Raw genomic sequence first — 12,629 nt, forward strand, 5'->3', positions numbered from 1 at the left:
TTGCCTTCCCTTTATTGTCTTAAACAAGAAAGAATTTCATAATGAGTTGAAATTAAGAAAGGGCTACACCTATAAGAAAAGAAGAAAGTTTTATTTATTTTGAGGTTTTAGTATCCCCAAAGACCAGGAACTGTATTTGTAAAGGCTAGGCTAGGATTTCATGTAGAGTATGAGTAAATACAGGTGGTATCCCTGCATTCAGAGCTTCAGGAGATTGTAAGTGTCCCAGCTTCATCACTCAATGAATTGTCTTAGTAGTTTCCACACTGCCTTGAATAAGCATAATTAAAAAACAAAAAGCTCTTATTCATGCCATTCTTCTAGAGCTCTGTGACAATATGTAGTAGCATGCCAATGGGTGTCTCCCATAAATTGTGTTATGTTATTTCTTCAAGTAATTGCTAAAAGATATCAGGGTCTAGTTATATACTACTCAGGCCCATTTTGTCTTGATGTTCAATAAATCTATAAATCTCTCATGGGGATCATCATAATAACTATAACTGAAATGTATCTTTTTAGGAGGAACAGTGGGAAAATAGATTCTTTGAGACCATTTCAACTCTTAATACCAGCTTTCTAGCTTTAAGAGCCATTAACACTGCCCCCTAGAGGCAGTAAGAGCTTTGGAACTCCCCTAGGGAATATGTCAATAGTTTCTTCAGGTGCCTTCTCTCAGTTCTTTTAAAATTCAAAAGATAAAAGTAAAAATAACCCAAGGGGGAAAAATTGTAAAGCAGAAATCTTACTCTTTGATGGAAGGAAGATACCTCATTTGTGAATCCATTGCAGAACACACTTTACCAAAGGCAGAAATCAGAAGAAATGACAAAGAGATTATTAAGATACACTAGCTACTTGCTGAACTTTTCAGAATTCCTGTTCTTTTGACTTACTCAGAGCTCCAACAATAAGAGAATAATAGTAAACTCATCCTTATGGCTTTCTATGGCTTTAGCAGTAAGGGAAATGCATTTCAATACTCTGTTCATCTTTATCTGTCTGCAGAGATGTGCACTCAAACATTCCTGTCTTCTATAGCACTCCAAAAATCTTTTGATCATTACAAAGGTTATACAAAGGTTATCCATCCATCTATCTATCTATCTATAGCATCTATCTATCTAAATATCTATATCTATATATTGTTAACCTGGAAATTAAAGAAATGATCAATAAGGCCTTTAATCAGGGCAGAGGAAATATAGCTCCTGGTATTGCAAAGCTCTAAAGCTAGGAATATCCAAAGATGAGAAGAAAGGACAGGGTTTTTTATGGGGTAACAGAACAAAAAGGGAACCAAAAGATTTCTCCAAGAGTCAGGTACAACTACTTAATGCAAATGAACCTTTAACAAGAGAAATAATAGAACTGCTCCTAAATTAAGTAAAGATGCTACTAACTGTAAATAGAAACTACTTAGAGTAGATGAACTCTTTTACATAATAATCATAAAGTCTAGGGAGTAAGGTGGGGAAACTTTGGGAGGGGATAAGTTGCTTGGGGGAAGGTAGGGGAGGTCCATAAGTCCATCAAGAGTCTGGAATTGACAAAGATTGGTTAGCTCCAGGCAATTCATTTGTCTGGGAAGGGGGGACTGGATAGGGAATCAGTTCTCAGTAAATTTTGTAGTTATCAATATGTATCTATATATCGATATCTATATGTATGCCTACTGATATAGTGATATAGCAATATCAATCTATAGCTATATTTTATATCTATCAATATATCAATCCATATAGATATAGTACTCATTAATTGATTCCAGAAGGCACAAAACATGGTGAAAATGATGAGTACCAAACAATGTTTTCCCATTAGCAATGTAAGTTGGAATAATCTATTTATGAACACCAAAAAATTCACATTTTACTTGGCAATTTAAAAAATGGGTTGGGGTTGTTTTTGGTACATAAACTTAAAATTGGACAGATATAACCCCCCCAATAATTAGATACAATAAAATTTAAATTCACTTTACCAGTCTCATCACAATGTTGGGCAATAAAACCCTGAGCCTTTATATAGTCCCTATACTCACTAGCAGAGGTTTTAGCAGCTTCTTTGTTGGCAATATCTGCCTCTCCGTGCCTTACCACACTATGAATATCAGTTCTCTTTTTAAACTTATTAAAGCATCCATGACTGGCTTTAAACACTTTACTACTCTGACAACTTGTTCCTGGCTTATCTTTTAACAGATAGGCATGTAATTATTTTGCTTTCTCACAAATTATTGTCTTGGAAATAATATCACTTGCCAATTCTTTTTCATTATTCCAAATGTACAAAGATTTCTCCACTCCTTCCAACATCTGTGAACTTTGCTTGGTCACAGTCTTTTACACTTCTGGAAACACTGGCTCCTTTAATAGCTTCCTTTTTTATACTCTTGTAGAGATCACTTTTCTAGGCATTTTGTACTCACCAGTGAGATCAGACATATGGCTACCATTCTTATACTCTTTCTTTTTGTTCTGTACTATCATGATTCTCACTAATTTTCTTTTCTGCTGAGTGTTATCACAGATTTTCTTGTAACTCATGATGACTTGTAAGAACAAAAAAGTAAGCTTTATTTTTTTTAAAAAGTGCAAGAAATGATGCAGCTAAATATGTGGGGTTCTGCATTGAGATTGATCTAATGTGTTGGTCTTTGTTTCCTCTGGAGACAGAATCAGAGTAGCTTCTTGACTCATACTAGTTTAGCAAGTGTTACAAGTGCCAAGCAAGCCTCAGGTGCTTAAGTTTTTTTTTCCCCAAAATGCATTAAATAACAAATTTGGTGAGTTTTGAAGTTGACAAGTACCAAGGTATGACTACGTAAGTATCTATATTAATACATTGATAGATCTAGATAAATCTCTACATCAGAAAGCATACATGATGATGGAACACATGATAAGAAGGTCTAAGAATGACTATTCTTTTGAATTCTGAAGATGAATCTATTTATTTTTAAGCATGAGTAGTATACTACCCACAGTAAGTCTTGAGGTAAATTGCATTGGGATAAATAATGGCTCTAGCAGGTCTTAGTGTAGACTGCACTTGAGAAAGCCAACCTTCCTTCAGTTGAATACCTGAGACTGTTTACCAACTCCTGTCATGACTTGTTTCTCTTTACAGCACTAAAGAGGAGGAGAAGGAGGAGGAGCAGGAGGAACAGGACAAGGAGGGGGAGGGAGAAGGGGAGGGGCAGAGAAAGAAGAAGAGGGAGAGGGAAGCAGGGGAGAAGTAGCACAAAAACTATAAGACCAACAAAGAAAATCAGAAACACACGCAAACATATTCACTATTTTTTCTTCTGACCAGCACTAAAAGTCCTCTCTACTGGTAACAATGTTATTTGCTCATAATTCCTAGGACAAAAATTCTTTTCACCTTCAAAGGAACCAGATACACCATTTGAGAGAGAAATTCCACTCCTAATTGCATTTCCAAAAGGTTCTAGGTTCTTCCTATTTAATTTCCTTCTTTTTTATGCTCTATGTTCAAACATTCTGAGACAGGTTAGGATTCCCTTCTTTTTCTTTATATTACAGTTTTATTTTTGTCTTTTTCTGTATTAAAGATTTTGTCCCTCCTGCAACCTTCATTGTCCCTGAGTACTTTGAAAGTAGATACCTCTTCCTCAAGCCTTTTTGTATCCTCTCCTTGTAGGAAGGCCAACTTGTTTGTACTCATGTATCTGACACTTGGTTCAAATTTAAATACACATAGGCTGTTCCCTATAAATCATTAAAAAATTCCCCTTTTCATGTCTGCTACTAAGATTGCTAGTACTCTATTGTACTGGTGGCTAGCTTGAATGATTGATTCCATTACTTCCCTGACAGTTTGTTGTATATCTGCCTATTTATTGAATTGGGCTCATGATTTCCAGAGATTCTTTTTTTTTTTTTTTTAGTAAGGCAATTGGGGTTAAGTGACTTGCCCAGGGTCACACAGCTAGTGTTAAATGTCTGAGGCCGGATTTGAACTCAGGTACTCGTGACTCCAGGGCCAGTGCTCTATCCACTGCGCCATCTAGCTGACCCGAGATTCTTTATATATCTTTCTTTTTATACCTGGCTTTTCTGATTTTTTTCTTTTTTATTCTTTCTTTTGGGGACTTTGCTATATTTTCTCAAGATTCAAGGTATGCATTGCTTTGTTTAGATACCATATAACTGAATCAGTGCCTCTAAGTCAATCCATTCATGCAACTTAAGTAATCATTACATACTATTTGAGAGCTTCTCTACAGACTTTAAAATCCCATACATTTTTAGGTCTTCCTCTGTCTGTCTTTTTCCTATCAACTCTCCACTTTTGCTTTTCCTCTTCAACAGGTGAATATCATATGTAATAATACCTTTTGTGAAGTGCCCTTCACAGAGATCTTTCCTGTTTTGCTCAATATTAAGAATGACAGAAATTGGAACTGTGATCTCATTGGTACAGAGAATCCTCTCTCCTTAAGCAGACCAGCAGTTTCTTTGAAACTTCTAGTCTTAGTGAGTTCCCTAGGGCACTAAGAGAATGTTTAATGTATTATGATTCATGAAAACAGGATGTGGCAAAAGACTAGCACCCATTAATTCATGTGCCATCCCACTGTTAATTATTTAAATTTTATTCTGTTTCTTTTTTTTTTGTACAGTTATTTGTTTGTTGTTTCTTCCATTAGATGGTGAACTCCCTGAAAGAAGGCAATATCTCTTACCATCTTTTTTTTTGGTATCCGCAGTACATAGTACAGTTTGGTTTATAGAAGGCACTTAATAAATATTTACTTACTTACTAATTGATTACTTGATTACACAGTAGCTCTATTATATCACATTGACACTCTTCCACTTATCACTATCACCACCACTACTACCGCCATCATTGTTGTTGTTGTAATTATCATTATTATAACATATTTGCAAACTGCAATATTTTAAGGTTTTGGCATTCTAACACCAACTAATTGAAGAAGCCCAAGTAGGATCCCTGTTTTACAGATGAGGCAATTGATGCTCTCAGAATTTAGATGACATATTTGATCACATAGCTAGTAGAAGTCTCAGAAATGTTAATCAAATTCAGATGTCTTTCCTTCAACTGTAGCCTTCTATTATGCTATACTTTTTTTCTTTGTTTTTTTATAAATGACTTTGATAAGTAGATAATTGATAAGTAGGCATTTGTTCTATTTGTAGAAGATACAATGCCAAAGGGTATAGTTAAAACATTGGATGATGATGTCAGGATTCACAATGTTCTTGAAAAACTAGGATGACTGGCTGAAAATAATAAGATAAAAAGCTAATGCAAATTTCTATGTAAGAGTTAAACCTTAGAGGTTTAACAGGTATAATGGGTGTGAGGAAAAGTTTTAGTAAACTCTAAATCAATACTATTACTTGGTAGTTTGTAGACCACTAAAGTTTTCTGACTACATTCATAATTGAAGAAAATACTGAACTATAGTTTATTTTTAATGTAAAGAATTAATTGTTATTTGAGGGTTTTATGCCTCAGCGCACACTGGCTCCGCAAACCGCATGGTGCTCCACCCACTGGTTGTAGCCGTAGTCAGGGCTCTGGCATCTCATGTAATCACCACTGGCCTAAGCCTACATGGGCCTGGCAAAATTATAATGATTGGAAACCTAATGAGGGCAGTCATGGGACTGTCAGAGCGGCCATCCCATTGGCTGGGGCTGTGTGGGGTGTTTCTAGGTTTGGGGGAGGAGAATTGGGCATTCTAGGTGGAAGCTGGAAAGTGACAGGTGTTCTGCTGCGTATTTTCAGCTGATTCCTGAGAGGTGGTATTTTTTCAGGTATTGTAATTTCCCTTTCCCCATTTTATTTCCTTTCTCTTGATCCTACTGATCCTGTTTGTTTTTTTTTTTTTTTTTAAGTTCGTTCTTGTTAAAATAAATCTTGTTCTATTTTGAGGGAGGCTGCCGGTCTCCTTCCTTGCCCCAATATTGCGGCAAGCCGCTTAGCTAGCACTCCCCAATTAAAAATTGGTCCCCACATTAATTAATAAAATTATATATATTTCCCTGCAAACAAGTTTATTGAGCCCCTGAAAGTTATTCAATGACCTTTTGATAGTCTTTTGAAGGACTGTTGTAAGGAACCCTGCTTTGGTCTCTGGTCAAGGCTTTCTGCCCCCTCCCTCCAAAAAAGGGGGAATCACTAAAAGCTATGGAATGAATAAACATAGATAAAGGAATGAAATTGGATAGATTCCTTTTACATAGAAAAGAGAAACAAGCAGTAAAGGATCAGAAAATGATGAGAAAATAATCCAGTAACTTCTTAATACTAGTAAAATCAATTGGCAGGCTAATATTCAGACCTTTTGGAGCATAAAAGAGTTATAAATAAACTAATTAGTCAATTTATATATCACTTTCACTGAAAGTCTTTTCAAACAACAAATATTTTCTTTCTGATAGCCTTTCCTTGTCAAATGCCAAATATTCGCTTGGTGGCAGCCCATTGCTTGGACCTTCCCCCTTCCCCATCTGTGGATACCTCCCATAATCTTTGTCTTCAATCACTGAAACTCTAAGGAACAATACTGTCACAACCTTGGCAGTAAGACAAGCTGCTATTGTGATAGCAGAATTCCCTATCTCCCCAAGTTATTTATAGGTTCTGTGCCAAAGGAAAGACAAAAGTGGGGAGCTATCTCAAGTACAAAGTTTATCTAGTCTCAAGGAAATATATTCCTACTCAACTTTCAATTTAGAGATTCATCCTCAGACTTAAAAGTTAGAACGAAGAGGAATCCTGAGAGGTGGGTTCTGTCTCAGCACCGAATTCCAGGGATTCAACCCAACAATAAGTCATATATCGACATGTTTCTCTCCTGCTTTCCCTGCTGTTCAATTTCCATGGGCAGACAAAAGGTATAGGTCTATGTTCCAAAAGGGATGGCAAGAGGAAAGGACTACTTGGCCTTAAAAGAGATGACCTAGGAACAACAGGTAGAATTTGAAAACAGGCAAATTTAGACTCAATGTAGTCCAATATCTCCAAAGAAATTCAATTATCCTGAAGTAGAATAGGACTAATTAATGTTTAATAATCACTAATCTCTCTAATTCATCTGTAGGGCCATAAATGCCTCCATTTAAGGAGAACTGACAAGTCAGATATCTTAAACATCTCATTTCCCACCCAGCTACTCTCATTTTGGACTTCTTTGCTTTCTCCAGCTGAACTCATTTTGAACTTCTCTAGCTTTTCCAACATTCTCTGAGTAAACTCATCATTTGAAAATCTCATTATCTTACAAAATCCATGAGCCTGGTTTCTTACATATTACCAGTAACCTATTTCCCTCTATTAGAGAGTAAAGCCATGAAATCCTCTAAGGAGAGTAGACAGGATAGTCATCCCCTTCTTTCTTACCTGGCTGTACTCATTTTGAACTGCTTTGACTACTCAGGCAGCATCATGGACTCCTCCATAACTACCCCTTCCTCTTTGCTTTACAACCTTCTTTTGTATGTTGTCTTCCTCCATTTGATTGTAAGCTCCTTGAGTTCAGTGATTATTTTTTTTTCTTTCAGTATTGTAGCCCCAGAGCTTAATAAGTGTCTAGAACAGGCCTTCTCAAACTTTTTCCACTTGACACACCTTTTGCCAAAGAAATTTTATGTGACACTAGTCATATAGGTATATAAAATAGGTATACATAATCTTTTACTGTAGCCATTTATTGCAACTCCCACATTCAGTAATGCAATCCCATACGGCGTTGTGACCTGCAGTTTTAGAAGTTAGGGTCTAGAACATGGTAGGTACTTAATAAGTATTTATTAAATATTAACTGCTGAAGGGCTCATTACACAGACAAAATTGATTAAAGGAACTATTTTCTCAGGCTGAAGAAAAGAAGACTTGATAGTTTCTTTGGATTGTTTTATAAACTAAAATAGAAGTATTAAAATTGTTCTAATTGGCCCTAAAAGGTATGACATAGGAGAAATAGATGGAAATTGCAATAGGCCAAATTCATATTTATTTTAATATGCTTAATTGACTTTTTGAGTCTATATTTTGGTTTGATTTTTGAATTTAAAATCATACCGAGAAAGTATCTATAGGTCACCACACTGCCAAAGGGGTCCATGACACCACAAAGGTTAAGAACCCTTTCTTTAATACAACTGACAATCACTGTAAAAAGAAGGGACAAGAGGTCCAGAAAAGGAAAATTACTTTTTCGAAAAGTAAATCTGGATGCCAGTTCTTATGACTCCCATTCTACTACACTTTCAGTACCCAGTACTATTCACTGACCTGATAATTTCTGAAATGGTATTTTTGTATGGTAAGAAGTATTGAAGGTATGATTAGTTTTATTTCTGTTAGATATTTTAACTTTGCTCATTTAGAGAATCATATCTAGAGGCAGCATAAATAAGTGGCTAAAGAGCTGCCCTCAAAACCAAAAATAATGAAGGCAGTTTAATTACTGGCTGCCAAATACTGCCTGTGTGACCCTGGGTAGGTCACAGAAAACCTCACTGCACTAAAGATATCCTAAGTCACTAAACACAAAAGCAAGTACAGATTTGCACTGGTAGAAAGATTTCCTCACCAGGACTTTCTGGTATAAAGCAAAACAAAACACCCTGTAGGTGACATAGCCAAGCAATATCAACAAAATGCTCTGAAGTAAATGAGAAAATGCTTGAACCCTTTTAGCTTGTGGCATTATTTATCCTTTTTGTTGTCAAAGCTTCACTTTTAGTGGATACACTAGAAAATTTGCTATTCAGAATCTAGGTTAAAAGCCCAGAAATCCATAAACTTGCAAATGAGGACAATGCCAGCATGTGAATTAATGGAGAAAAAAATGAACAGACTATTTCTAATTATCACCTCTGTAGTCTAATCTTCTTTTACTGATTCATTTTAATCACTAGCTATATATAATACCCCCCTTTGATCAAATAGGCAATGTTTGTGCCCTCTGATTATTTTCTTTTTTCTTCTTTATTTGCATGTAACCTGACCATTTCAAAACCTAATCCTACTGCTTTTTATTCATGTATTTCCTCTAGTCTTTTTTCCCTTTGTTAAGGGTTAAAATTCTAGCTAAACTGTCTAAACTATTTAATGAGTGGTCGCCAATAAATTATAAGCTTTAGCAAGAGTTAGGCTTTTAAGCATTTATTAAGGAGAATAAGAATTTGGTAAAGAGAAAGAAAGAGGCCTAGATTCCTATCTATTAAAGGGAGAGCACATTTCTAGCTCCGCTCTCCACCAGAGTCCAAAAGGAAGAGCCTGAGACTGAGCGCCAGTCTCTTCCTTCCTCCTCCCACTAGTCCGCGTCACTTCCTGACTCCTGAAGAAAAGACTCCTGGTCTTGCCCTCAAAGACCTTCCCTTCATGGGCAGAACTCTTCTACAGTAAGTATCCAGCAGGTGGCGTTATTCCAATCGTTACAGTCCCCCCTGTTGTTCCTCAAGAAACAAAATGTTTCCTTGACGGAACAGTAAAAAGAATATAATAACTATTGCTAACTAATAATATGTGAACAACAATATAGAAAAGGAAGAGAGGAAAGTTTTGTTCAGAGGGGCGATTTTTTTTTTTTTTGTCCTCATGAACCGACGCTTTGACATTAGTCTTGCAAAGGGAGGGCCTCTGCAGAGAATACATGTTACAGATGGTGTATATTATAACAGAAAGAGAAAAACAACAACAAAAACAACAAATCAAAACTGTTCATTTAAAGTCTCTGAAAGTCTTTTCTCAGATGTCCTCTAGGTGTAGTCGTGGAATGGAAGTCTTTTCAGGGGTTGAGGTATGGATGCTGGTAATCAGCCAGGAAAATTTCCTACAAAATTGAGCTTAACACAACTTTAAAATAGCTTTATCAATAATCAAATCAAACAATGAAAGTTCTCAAAAACATGTCTAAGGGAATTCAGAATCTTAGTTGTTACACATGAAACATATAATAAAACAAAAATTGAACCATTCTTTAAAATTATAATATTACTATAGTCCCCCCCTTATGGAGGGTAATTGAGAAGACAATTGCTGCGATATTAATTATTAAAAATAATTTTTTATCTTTGTTTCATCACTTTTTGCATCATCTGCCTAATTATCCTCATGCCATTATGAGAAATTAAAAAATCTAATATAATTGGTAACAGGTGTCAAGGCCAAATTCAACACTGTATTTATCATGACACCTGAGATAATTATGGGGGTTACCATAAAAGAACAGAGAAATGATGGGATATGAGCATTCCCACACTTGAGCAATATGTACTGCCCATACAGTATGCCAGGCTTAAAATAGGTGGATGGAATATACGTCCATGCCACTGAACATATTGGAGGAAACTGAGTCAGACTTAATCAGATCCATGGGATTAAGATGTCCATGGCATCAGGCATATAGGAGGGAGCATAGAAGCCAGGTGTAGAAGTGAGATGGGTGGGATGAATACTTCCAGCCATCTGTACAATATTGTGGGGAAAAATAAAATAAATATTAAACCAAGAGAATCCAACCTCAACATTTGTCAAAAGCCGTTCCCTCGGCCATACCTTAACTTCGTGCATGTCTCCCCTCATGTAACAGTTCAATGTCTGCTCTTTGCATGTATTCCTCTTGTGATTGGATGGCATCTTGGCCAACTGGCATCTGATAACTCAGAATAAAGGCAATTAATGTCTTAAATGATAAGTTCCCATAATCCAAGTCTCATATGGATTTAAAAATTGAGGATAATAAATGATTGCAAAAAAATGTGAATACATCTTGACTCAGAACACAATATATAATTATGCAACAATTTCAAATAATACCCCTTTTTTTTTTACTTAGTATACAATTACTTTTGTGAAAAATCAGAACATACTTAAATACAAGTTAAAGCACAACAGAATCTCAAAGAACTTTTTTTTTTTGAAAATAGAAAACTTTTACAAATGTTCCCCCTTTTTTTTTTTGAATATGCTTATCAAAAATAATACTTCTAGAATCAATTTACACTTGCCATGGCAACCAATTTGCCAGGGAAATGCTTTGAAGAGTTTGATCAAATAATCAGTTGAGAAAAAATAACAAAAACAAACAACTCAGAACATGGGAGCACAATACTCCTAGAATTAACATTGTATTACGAAATCAAAACCATCTTGCAATTTTTTAAAATTAGATAAATGTATAGAAGAAAATACACATGGAACAATAAAAGACAGTGAAATTCAAACTAAGGAAATCTAAATGAGCATGAACTTAATATTAATGAGTATTATGAAATATAAACTTGATCACATGACTATAAAAAACTTTTACAAATATTCTCCTTGTTTTAGAAACTAAGTATAAGACACAATCTCAAAAGCATGAAAATCTCTATGAAAATAAACCCATACCATTAATTTCAAAATGTATATATAATAGCACAGAAATCCTATGTAACCTCTGAACTGATACTATTACTCTGAGTGAATTCAGAACACTTTTGATTCCGATATCTAAAATCCCCAATACTCATATCAATACCTTGCTGCTTACTTCTACATTTCTGTAAAATATATACCCTTCCATGGCAAAAGAAGCAGAGTCTTGAACTATGTTGATTGTCATTCTTATTCAGCTTAAGTTTTTCTTCTTTAACCCCTCTATATTGTCTGTCGGGCTTTTCACCATACAAATGCTTTATAAGATTACTAATTAAAGACAAAAGCAGGTTAGCAAAATTATGAACAAAACGAGCATATCTGGAATTTAAAGAGTTTTCTAAGATTGTCTCAAAAGCACAGCCAGGCCTGGGAAGGGCTGAGCCTGAAGCTGCAAATGCAGGTAGAAAAAGTTGAGCATGCGCATCAGATCTCTGGACTTCCCAGGCAGGGGAAGCTATGGGCTTGGCCATGGGAGGAGTAGAGGGTGGAGTCTGGAGAGGAGGGGAGGGACCAGAGCAATTTGAATCAGACTTGATTTTGAACTCAGGCCTGGATTCCTCTTCCCCCACTTTGCCTCCAGGAGCTAGGGGATTAAAAGCTTCTAGAGGGTGGGTCATTGCCTCCAGGCATGCAAAATTAAAGCAACAATTACTGTTAGAACTGGGAAAAGCTGCGGGAATCTCTTCAGGTTTCTCTGAAAAAGCATGGTTGGGAGAGGGAGAGATATTTCCTTGTGTGAGTAAGTTGCTGGCTCTTTTAACAAAAATAAAAAGAAAAATAGAAAATCCACAAAAACAAAGCATTAACATGATCTTATCTCCCATTTGTCTGGTTAAACAGACTAAAATCAAAAATAGGGTAATTAGGGAGTTTAAAAGGTCCATTCGAAAAAATTTAAAGGGAAAACACAGCCAGTACGCCAGTACTTGGCAGTTAAAGGGAGAGGGTAGAGAAAATGCCTTACCCAACCAGAAGATCAGAAGACAGGTTTAGCTTTCCTCTTCGTGGTCAGCCATCTGTTAAGGGTTAAAATTCTAGCTAAACTGTCTAAACTATTTAATGAGTGGTCGCCAATAAATTATAAGCTTTAGCAAGAGTTAGGCTTTTAAGCATTTATTAAGGAGAATAAGAATTTGGTAAAGAGAAAGAAAGAGGCCTAGATTCCTATCTATTAAAGGGAGAGCACATTTCTAGCT

General features: G+C 35.8%; 1 pseudogene; it reads right to left on the reverse strand.

The window, feature by feature from the left end:
* Nucleotides 1-206: 206 nt before the first annotated feature.
* LOC122755098 overlaps nucleotides 207-12,629 on the reverse strand; it is a 62,200-nt pseudogene continuing 49,777 nt past the window's right edge.

Source organism: Dromiciops gliroides, chromosome 4 (assembly GCF_019393635.1).
Source record: "Dromiciops gliroides isolate mDroGli1 chromosome 4, mDroGli1.pri, whole genome shotgun sequence".
Taxonomy (NCBI): Eukaryota; Metazoa; Chordata; class Mammalia; order Microbiotheria; family Microbiotheriidae; genus Dromiciops; species Dromiciops gliroides.